This window comes from Podarcis raffonei, chromosome 2 (assembly GCF_027172205.1).
Source record: "Podarcis raffonei isolate rPodRaf1 chromosome 2, rPodRaf1.pri, whole genome shotgun sequence".
In the NCBI taxonomy this organism is placed as follows: domain Eukaryota; kingdom Metazoa; phylum Chordata; class Lepidosauria; order Squamata; family Lacertidae; genus Podarcis; species Podarcis raffonei.
Window position 1 is genome coordinate 69,124,468 of NC_070603.1, and position 7,732 is coordinate 69,132,199.

The 7,732-nt window shown below is 48.0% G+C and overlaps 1 long non-coding RNA gene across 1 annotated transcript; it reads right to left on the reverse strand.

The window, feature by feature from the left end:
- Nucleotides 1-457: 457 nt before the first annotated feature.
- LOC128409606 (uncharacterized) lies at nucleotides 458-6,932 on the reverse strand. Its single transcript, XR_008329271.1, has 3 exons — nucleotides 6,656-6,932; nucleotides 3,893-3,966; nucleotides 458-690 (listed from the first exon to the last, which is right to left on the reverse strand). It is a non-coding gene; the product is annotated as an uncharacterized LOC128409606 (long non-coding RNA).
- Nucleotides 6,933-7,732: the final 800 nt, after the last annotated feature.

Here is a 7,732-nt window from a genome sequence, read left to right on the forward strand (position 1 = left end):
CTCACAAGCATTGGCCCAGCTTCTGTGAGATGAAAAACCATCCTTCCTGATACTGATGTCAATTGGGGTCAGGAGCATAAGGATGGCTACCCTAAAAACCTATCAGAAACACTAACATGTTTCAGACGTGATGCTACACCATAGTTTACCATTACCTGCATGAAGCTGCTCCTTCCTCGCACGGCACAGGCACGAGGGGGAATCATCCATTTCCATTTTTCACTAACCACAGGTTCTTGTTGCATCCACACTGCAAACTGCCTTAAGTTTTAACTGGTTTATTGAACAAACCAGGACCATAAACCAACATTTGAAGGTGGCTTGTTTGAACCAATCACAGTGAAAACTAACTAGCTTGTCCTGGTTCACACCAAACACCACAATGGGTGGGATTCATCTAAGTTACTGTCAGAGCGCATGCTGGTTAGTAAATCACACAAAGTTCAAAGCTGGAGTTAACTGTTTATTAGCAAAACCATGATCTTGGCAGACTTGGCTGAGCATCACACCTAATGAACACAACAGCTCATTCCCTGTGGGTCTTACTCCATGAAATCAGTTGCCGATGCTGAAAGTCCCTGCCTTCCCACAGCTTGTGTCTCCTCCTCTCCAGGACTTTTCCCAAGCAGTCAAAGACCACGCCTTCATGAAGCCTATCATTGTTCTGCTCTTTTCAGCTCTCTTCTTGTTCTGGGAGACAGGAGGGAAGGGAGCTTCTTACAGCAGGAGGGGGAGACATCTGTGACACTAGCCTGACTTATCTCTTCCTCTTGCCTCTTGGCCTCCCTCCTTCCACTCTCTTGCTTCAGCATCTGCCTCTGATTCTGGACTTATCTCTGCCACCGACTCTCCCAACTCACTCTCCCAAGCCCTGCTACCTCTTCAGCTTCTGAACCCTCCTCTTCCCAGTCTTCTCCCTTTTCTCCTTCTGACCATTCATTGCTGTCCCACCACCACTCACAGGGCTCTGAACCTTCTTCCCTTGGGTGTTCCCCAGCTGGCTCCTCTCACCATTCCTCTGTGTCCAACCAGTCCATGATAATTACTGTGTGCACAGATTGAAGTCTAGTCATGCAATGGTGCTTCCCTTCCTCCCCTCCCTCACCCCCTAAATCTGTTCTGGGGAGGTGGGGTTGGGGAAACACCAAGAACAGATTTAGGAGGTGCACAAGGGGAGCAAATCTCACTTTGTGAATGGACTTCATTCTGTGCACCCATATCCCACTGAGCATGACCCTGAATTCCACCCAATGTGGTTAGCTGAAAATGGAAGAACTTGCCTCTGATTTCTTCACAGGAACTAGCATTCAGAAGCATATTGCCTCTGATACTGGAGGCAATATATATCTATATATATCTATATTGGAGATGGCATTTTTCCATCTCCGCCAAGCTAAGCAGTTGGCTCCTTACCTCTCTCGCCCTGACCTAGCCACTGTGATCCACGCGACAGTCACCTCCAGACTGGATTATTGTAACTCGCTCTACGTGGGGCTGCCCTTAAGACTGACCCAGAAACTCCAGCGGGTGCAGAATGCTGCAGCGAGACTCCTTACGGGGTCTTCGCTGCGAGATCACATTCATCCGGTGCTATATCAACTGCACTGGCTCCCGGTGGAGTACAGGATCAGGTTTAAGGTGCTGGTTTTAACCTTTAAAGCCCTATACGGCCTAGGACCCTCGTACCTACGGGACCGCCTCTCCTGGTATGCCCCACAGAGAAACTTACGGTCTTCAAATAAAAACATCTTGAAGGTCCCAGGCCACAGAGAAGTTAGGCTGGCCTCAACTAGAGCCAGGTCTTTTTCGGCTGTGGCTCCGACCTGGTGGAACACTCTGTCACAAGAGACTAGGGCCCTGCGGGACTTGACATCTTTCCGCAGGGCCTGCAAGACAGAGCTGTTCCGCCAGGCCTTTGGCCAGGGCACAGCCTGACTCCCTCCCTCGGCAATCTTTGCGGAGCTCTGGCCCAATGGTGGCCAGTGGCTTGAATTTAATTAATTTTATAATGAATGATTTTAGAGTGTTGTTTGTGTTGTACTTTTGTATTGTTTTATTGTTGTTAGCCGCCCTGAGCCCGGCTTCGGCTGGGGAGGGCGGGATATAAATAAAATTTATTATTATTATTATTATTAGCCTTTGTGACTAGCAGCTGTTGACAACCTTATCCTCTGTGAATGTGTGTAATTCCCTTTTAAACTATGAAATTCATTACCAAAAGATGTAGTGATAGATGCCATCAGTATAACTCGTGGTGGCAAATTCCATGATTTAACTATGCATTATGCGAAAAAGCTCTTCCTTAATCAAATTTTGACAATATGCTCTGTCAGGGCCTGCATGTTGCAATGCACACACAAATTCTCATTGCTCGGATGTAGCTGCAAGAATGGGGGTGTGTGGGTGGGGGGAGGTCCTGGTGAACTCCTGCCTGTAATCAAGCATGACATGCAGACTACTATGACTACTCAGCAAACTTAATGGCAGAATCAGGATCTGAACTCTGATCTTCCTGTTCAAAGTTTAACACTATCCACGCTGGCACAGTTTGTCCTTCAATGGAGGCTGAGCAGGGACAGCAATGGTCAGGGATATATTAAGTCAATGTGACAGACAGCAGTATATCTCACCTCCATGTAGTGGATTGGACAGATGACCTGGGATCACTTGCAGCCTCACAATGCTTTGATTCTGCTGTGACTCAGTGCTTGTTAAACTAAAGGGCAATTTATATGGCCATGGTTATGGCTTAATTCAATCTGTGCAGCCACTGTTTTCTCCTAGCACGAATGGAACATGCGCATGGCAAACTGGTCATGTGCATCAGACCTCCATAAGCACAAACTGACAGCATGCCATCGATAAGCTGTGGGAGAAAATCCACATAGCTCATTGTGAGCACGCCAGCGATTTGTGCTTGTGCCAGGCCAATGCACATGACCAGTTTGCCACAAGCACATTCATTCAGCTTATGCAGGATTGGGATGGCAGGGAAGGTGGTCTGCACAGTTTGCAAAACAAGCCCCCAAAGACTTGAGCAAATATGTGTAAAGATTGTTTCTCCCTGCACAGTGCTCTGCTGAATTTTGTACAGCGATAAGCAACATGGATTCCCTCTGTCACAATATAATTTCTTTTCTGACAGCCCCCAGGGAGGCCCTTCCATCTGCATGCCTGCCCAATAGGCTTAGGGTGTTCTCACAACTGATGCTAAAAATGGCTTCCAGTCTGGAATATGTCATTTGTGAATGTTATTAATGTGGAATACGGGGGGAGAGAACCATTTTAAAAAGGAACGTACATTCTAGTCATTGTACGCTTTATATTTGTGTTATGGGTGCTTAAACTAAGTGAAGTGAACAGCATGTTTTTTAAAAAAAAATAGCAAAGAGGATGGATTTTTGCAGATACCAAGGAAGAAATTGTAATCATCACTGTGTGTGAGCATGCATGCAATTTCAATTTAGGGATCTGCTCAGATGTGTTTGTGTACTTGTGCTCACATTTATCATTTTCACCCTTTCACTAATTTCCCTTCAATAGAAGCTAAACCGGATTATTTATGAACTGTCAGTCCAGCTACTGCATGATCCCCCCTCCCCAGTTGCTTCCTTCTTCTTTTGGGTTGGGCAGGAGACATAGGAGTGAACAGGTACATTTGCCCAAATTCATAGAATCATAGAGATGGTACTGACCTGCCGGTAGCGGGTCTCCCCCCCCCCTTTTTGCCCACCTCCTGTCTGCAGGGACCTCACCTGTTCTCCAAGAATTCTCAAAGAATATAGACAAGAGGCTTTGAGATTACACCTGCAAGCTCCTTTAGTACCCTTGGATGCAGCTCATTAGGCCCTGGAGATCCGAATTCATTTAAAGTAGCTAGGTGTTCACTTACCACCTCTTTTCCTGACTTTGGCTGCAGCTCCCTCTTTGCATTATTCTGTTATCACCAGGTTGGTCACTGCTTTCCTTTTGGGTAAAAACAGAGGCAAAGTAGGTGTTGAGCAGTTCTCTTTGTCCCCCAACAGCATTTCTCCATCTTCTCCATGCAGAGGACCACTTGTTCTTGCTTTTGAACATAGCCAAAGAAGCCTTTTAACTTTATTTTTAACCTCTCTTGCAAGCCTGAACTCATTCTGAGCTGTGGCCCACCTGACCTTCCTGAAACTGTTAGCTACTTGTGTATACTCTTCCTTCGTGATTTTCCCTTTCTCCCATTTCTTCTACATGCCCCTCTTACATCTGAGCTCATCTGCAAGCTCCTTAAGCAGCCACACCACTTTCTTTAGATGCCTTCCACTTCTGTTTCTTGTTGGAATTGTCTGCATTTGAGCCTTCAATAGTTCACCTTTAAGAAACTCCCATCCATCTTGGACTCCCTTCTCTTTTGAGTATTTCTGAGTATAGGATCTCATCCAGTAGTTCCGTAAGCTTTTTGAAACCAGCCTCACTAAAGTCCAAAGTATAAAGAGAAGATCCAACATCTTTGATTCAGGAAGGAGGCAGATCATAGGAATAGATTGCACTCTTTATAACTAAACTGGCATCCTTGGTGAATTTTACCTCATTTCTGCATTACCTCTGTATATTCAGTAGAGGGATACAAAACTAAAATGAAGTGAAGGAAGCACTCTTAATAATAGGAGTGCAGTGCTGGCTGCAGACTTGAGTGCAAAATCTGAAGTGGTGAAACAGGGCCTAGAGAAAAGATACAAAAAAATGCTGGGGGTTGCACAACAAAATCTTGTCTGGACTTTGCCACAAACACAGACTCTGCCAATTGTACTATTGGGACAAGGAAGTCAGTAGCACCGGGGTTGACTTATGTGCTTGGACACCCACATCCAGCCGGCTGGGTGTCAGCAAAAGCCTTCACCTGGAAATGCCTCCACATCTCAACCCAGCCAAAAAGAACTGCAGGCATTGAGTCAGTGGTTCAAGCATTCATGAACATCCTTTGATTACTCACCAGGATGATTTGCAGCTGAAAGTGAAAACCAACTCCATAAAAAAGCAGAGCAACTGATGTGAAAATTCTATGTGGCTCATTCACATGAGCAAGTCCTCATTTGATGCTGCAGTAATGAAGAATAACCATATCTATGTGAACTGGCCCTTAGTTTGCATTTTATGGCTTCATTCATCCAATATTCACCTTCCTGCTATCATTGCAAAGAGCCCCTAACAACAAATAAAAGGGCATTGCTTCTAGCTCCTCTTTACACTGCTCTCTGGATTTCTCTATACAGTCTCTGACCTCAGCGCACAGCCTTCCACTGTTCACTCACATTTCGGATGCAGCTGAGGCAGGTCCAATGTAGGATTTCCTCCAAAGAGGTCAAAATAGTTTTCAAGGTCCCCACTCCACCTCCTTCAGCCTCACAACTCTGGGAGAGAGTCAGAGAGTGACGGGTTCAAGGTCACCAGCAGATTTTACAACAGTGCTGGGATTTGAACTCAGGTTATCCCTCCAGTACCACCCCTGTGCAAAGTCAAGGGCACTGTGTGGCCGGCTCAGCCAGCAAAGCATGAGACGTTTAATCTCAGGGTTGTGGGTGCTGGGCAAAAAGATCCCTGCAGTGCAAGAGAGTTGGGCTGGATGACCCTCGTGGTCCTTCCAGCTCTGACATTCTATGATGCCAACCCCAGAATCACACATACCAAGCAAGGTAGAAGAAGAAGAAGAAGAAGAGTTTGGATTTGATATCCCGCCTTTCACTCCCCTTCAGGAGTCTCAAAGCGGCTAACATTCTCCTTTCCCTTCCTCCCCCACAACAAACACTCTGTGAGGTGAGTGGGGCTGAGAGACTTCAAAGAAGTATGACTGGCCCAAGGTCACCCAGCAGCTGCCTGTGGAGGAGCAGAGACGCGAACCCGGTTCCCCAGATTACAAGACTACCGCTCTTAACCACTACACCACACTGGTATACCTGTAGAGGTATACCAATCCTCTACAGAAGTACCAGCAGTGGCGCAGTTAGGTACTTTTAAACTCTGAACGCAATTGGGCTTTTTCAGATGTTAATGATGTGTTCCTTCAAGTCGCTTCAGAACGTGACCTACAATGTTTTGGGTCCCTCAGGAGTGAGGCTACGGACCAGGGCCAGATTTAGGTTTGATGAGGCCCTAAGCTACTGAAGGTAATAGGGCCCTTTATATGTACAGCTGTCCTTTGTCAATAACAAATTGTCGCTGTTTCTTGTGTTGAATATATGCTATATGTAATTTATGGACCTAATAGGTTTCTAAAGCCATTTTGCACATAATAAATAGGAGCCTACACAACACAAAACACTGTTGCTGTATGTAGATTTTATTTGTTTTTTATCTTATATTTTGGAAATGTACATCTAGGTTTTTTTGCTTTAAATTTTTTGGGGGCCCCCAAGAGAGTGGGGCCCTAAGCTATAGCTTGTTTAGCTTATACGTAAATCCGGCACTGCTGCGGACTTGTGGCCCCAAAGTCCTGCGCTGACGCTCTCCCTAGTTAGCCGAAGTGAACACTGCGAGACGGGCGGGCTTTTCCATCCCTGTAAATTCACGTGCCCCGGCCCGCCAGTCCCTGCCAGCGTGCGAGCTTGTCATTGGCGGCGTTTCCTTCGCCCATCGCGGGGAGGCCGGGAGGCTGCTCCGGATAATTGGCTTTGAATCTGTTTACCTCAGCACTCGACGTCTCTCTCGCTCTCCGCTCCCACTTCGCCGCGGCGTCCCGGAAGCCACCTGGAGCTGCGCCCGAGTCCCCTTCTTCGCGCGTCGGGGGAAGAGGCAGCGAGGGACGCAGGAAGGCAGGGAGGAGGAGGAGCAGCCGCCGGGCAAAGCCGCCTCGGGCAAAGCCGAGCCGAGCGCTTTAATTAGCGGGTGCTCCCCGAAGAAGAAAGGCGGCAACGCGGAAGAAACGCCCGGCCGGCAAGGCGGCGTCACGCAATTGCCGTGTATTTCCGTTCTTACCATTGTTTCTGTTCACCCGCCTTGCACCCGAACGCCCCAGGGCGGCCGACAGCAAGAGAACGAATGCAAATTAAAACCCAACCCCGCTTGCTCGATCCTCGCATATTCCTGCTTTGCAGTGGGTAGAGCTAGATGATCCTCAGGGTCCCTTCCAACTCTACAATTTTATGGTTTTAAAAGAGAAGAGTTTATCAAGGGTCTTTCCCCCAGCCGTTTCGAACAAAGCAGGCGGTGGGGGAACCGCAACAAACCACCGTGTCTGTTAAATGAACAACGCTCTTATTTGTGGGTTCTATAAATTGCCTTTTTTATTTGCGGCCTACAAGAACAGGCGTTTCGCGTTAGAGGCGCCCTCGCACCCCCTGCGAGCGCCACGTGCTTCATTAGGGCCTGGAGTGTAGCAGAGGAAGAGAGCAGGGGGAGCGCATCCCGCTGCCAGCGCCGGCCCTCCGCGCGCTCCTAGGTGACCTCCTTTTGAATACCTCGTGGAAACTGGGCCAGATTATATGCTCATCAAACCATCAGTCGCCGCAGGCAGCGAGGGGAGGGGGTGGCTTTCTCGTCACCCAGTTTCCCACCAAGCACACACAGCTTGCCTTGCACCCCCCAACAGTGTCACCGAGCCTCCAAAAAGCTCTTCCCTTTCCTGGCACTTTCTTAACGCCTGCGACGGCGTCGCTGGGCATCAGTGCGGCCTGTGTGATTTAGACGGTGTATTGGCGGGAAGCGGAGAAGAAATGGATGGAGAAATCGCGAGGGTTTGTGGCTGGAGCCCATGGATTCCCCC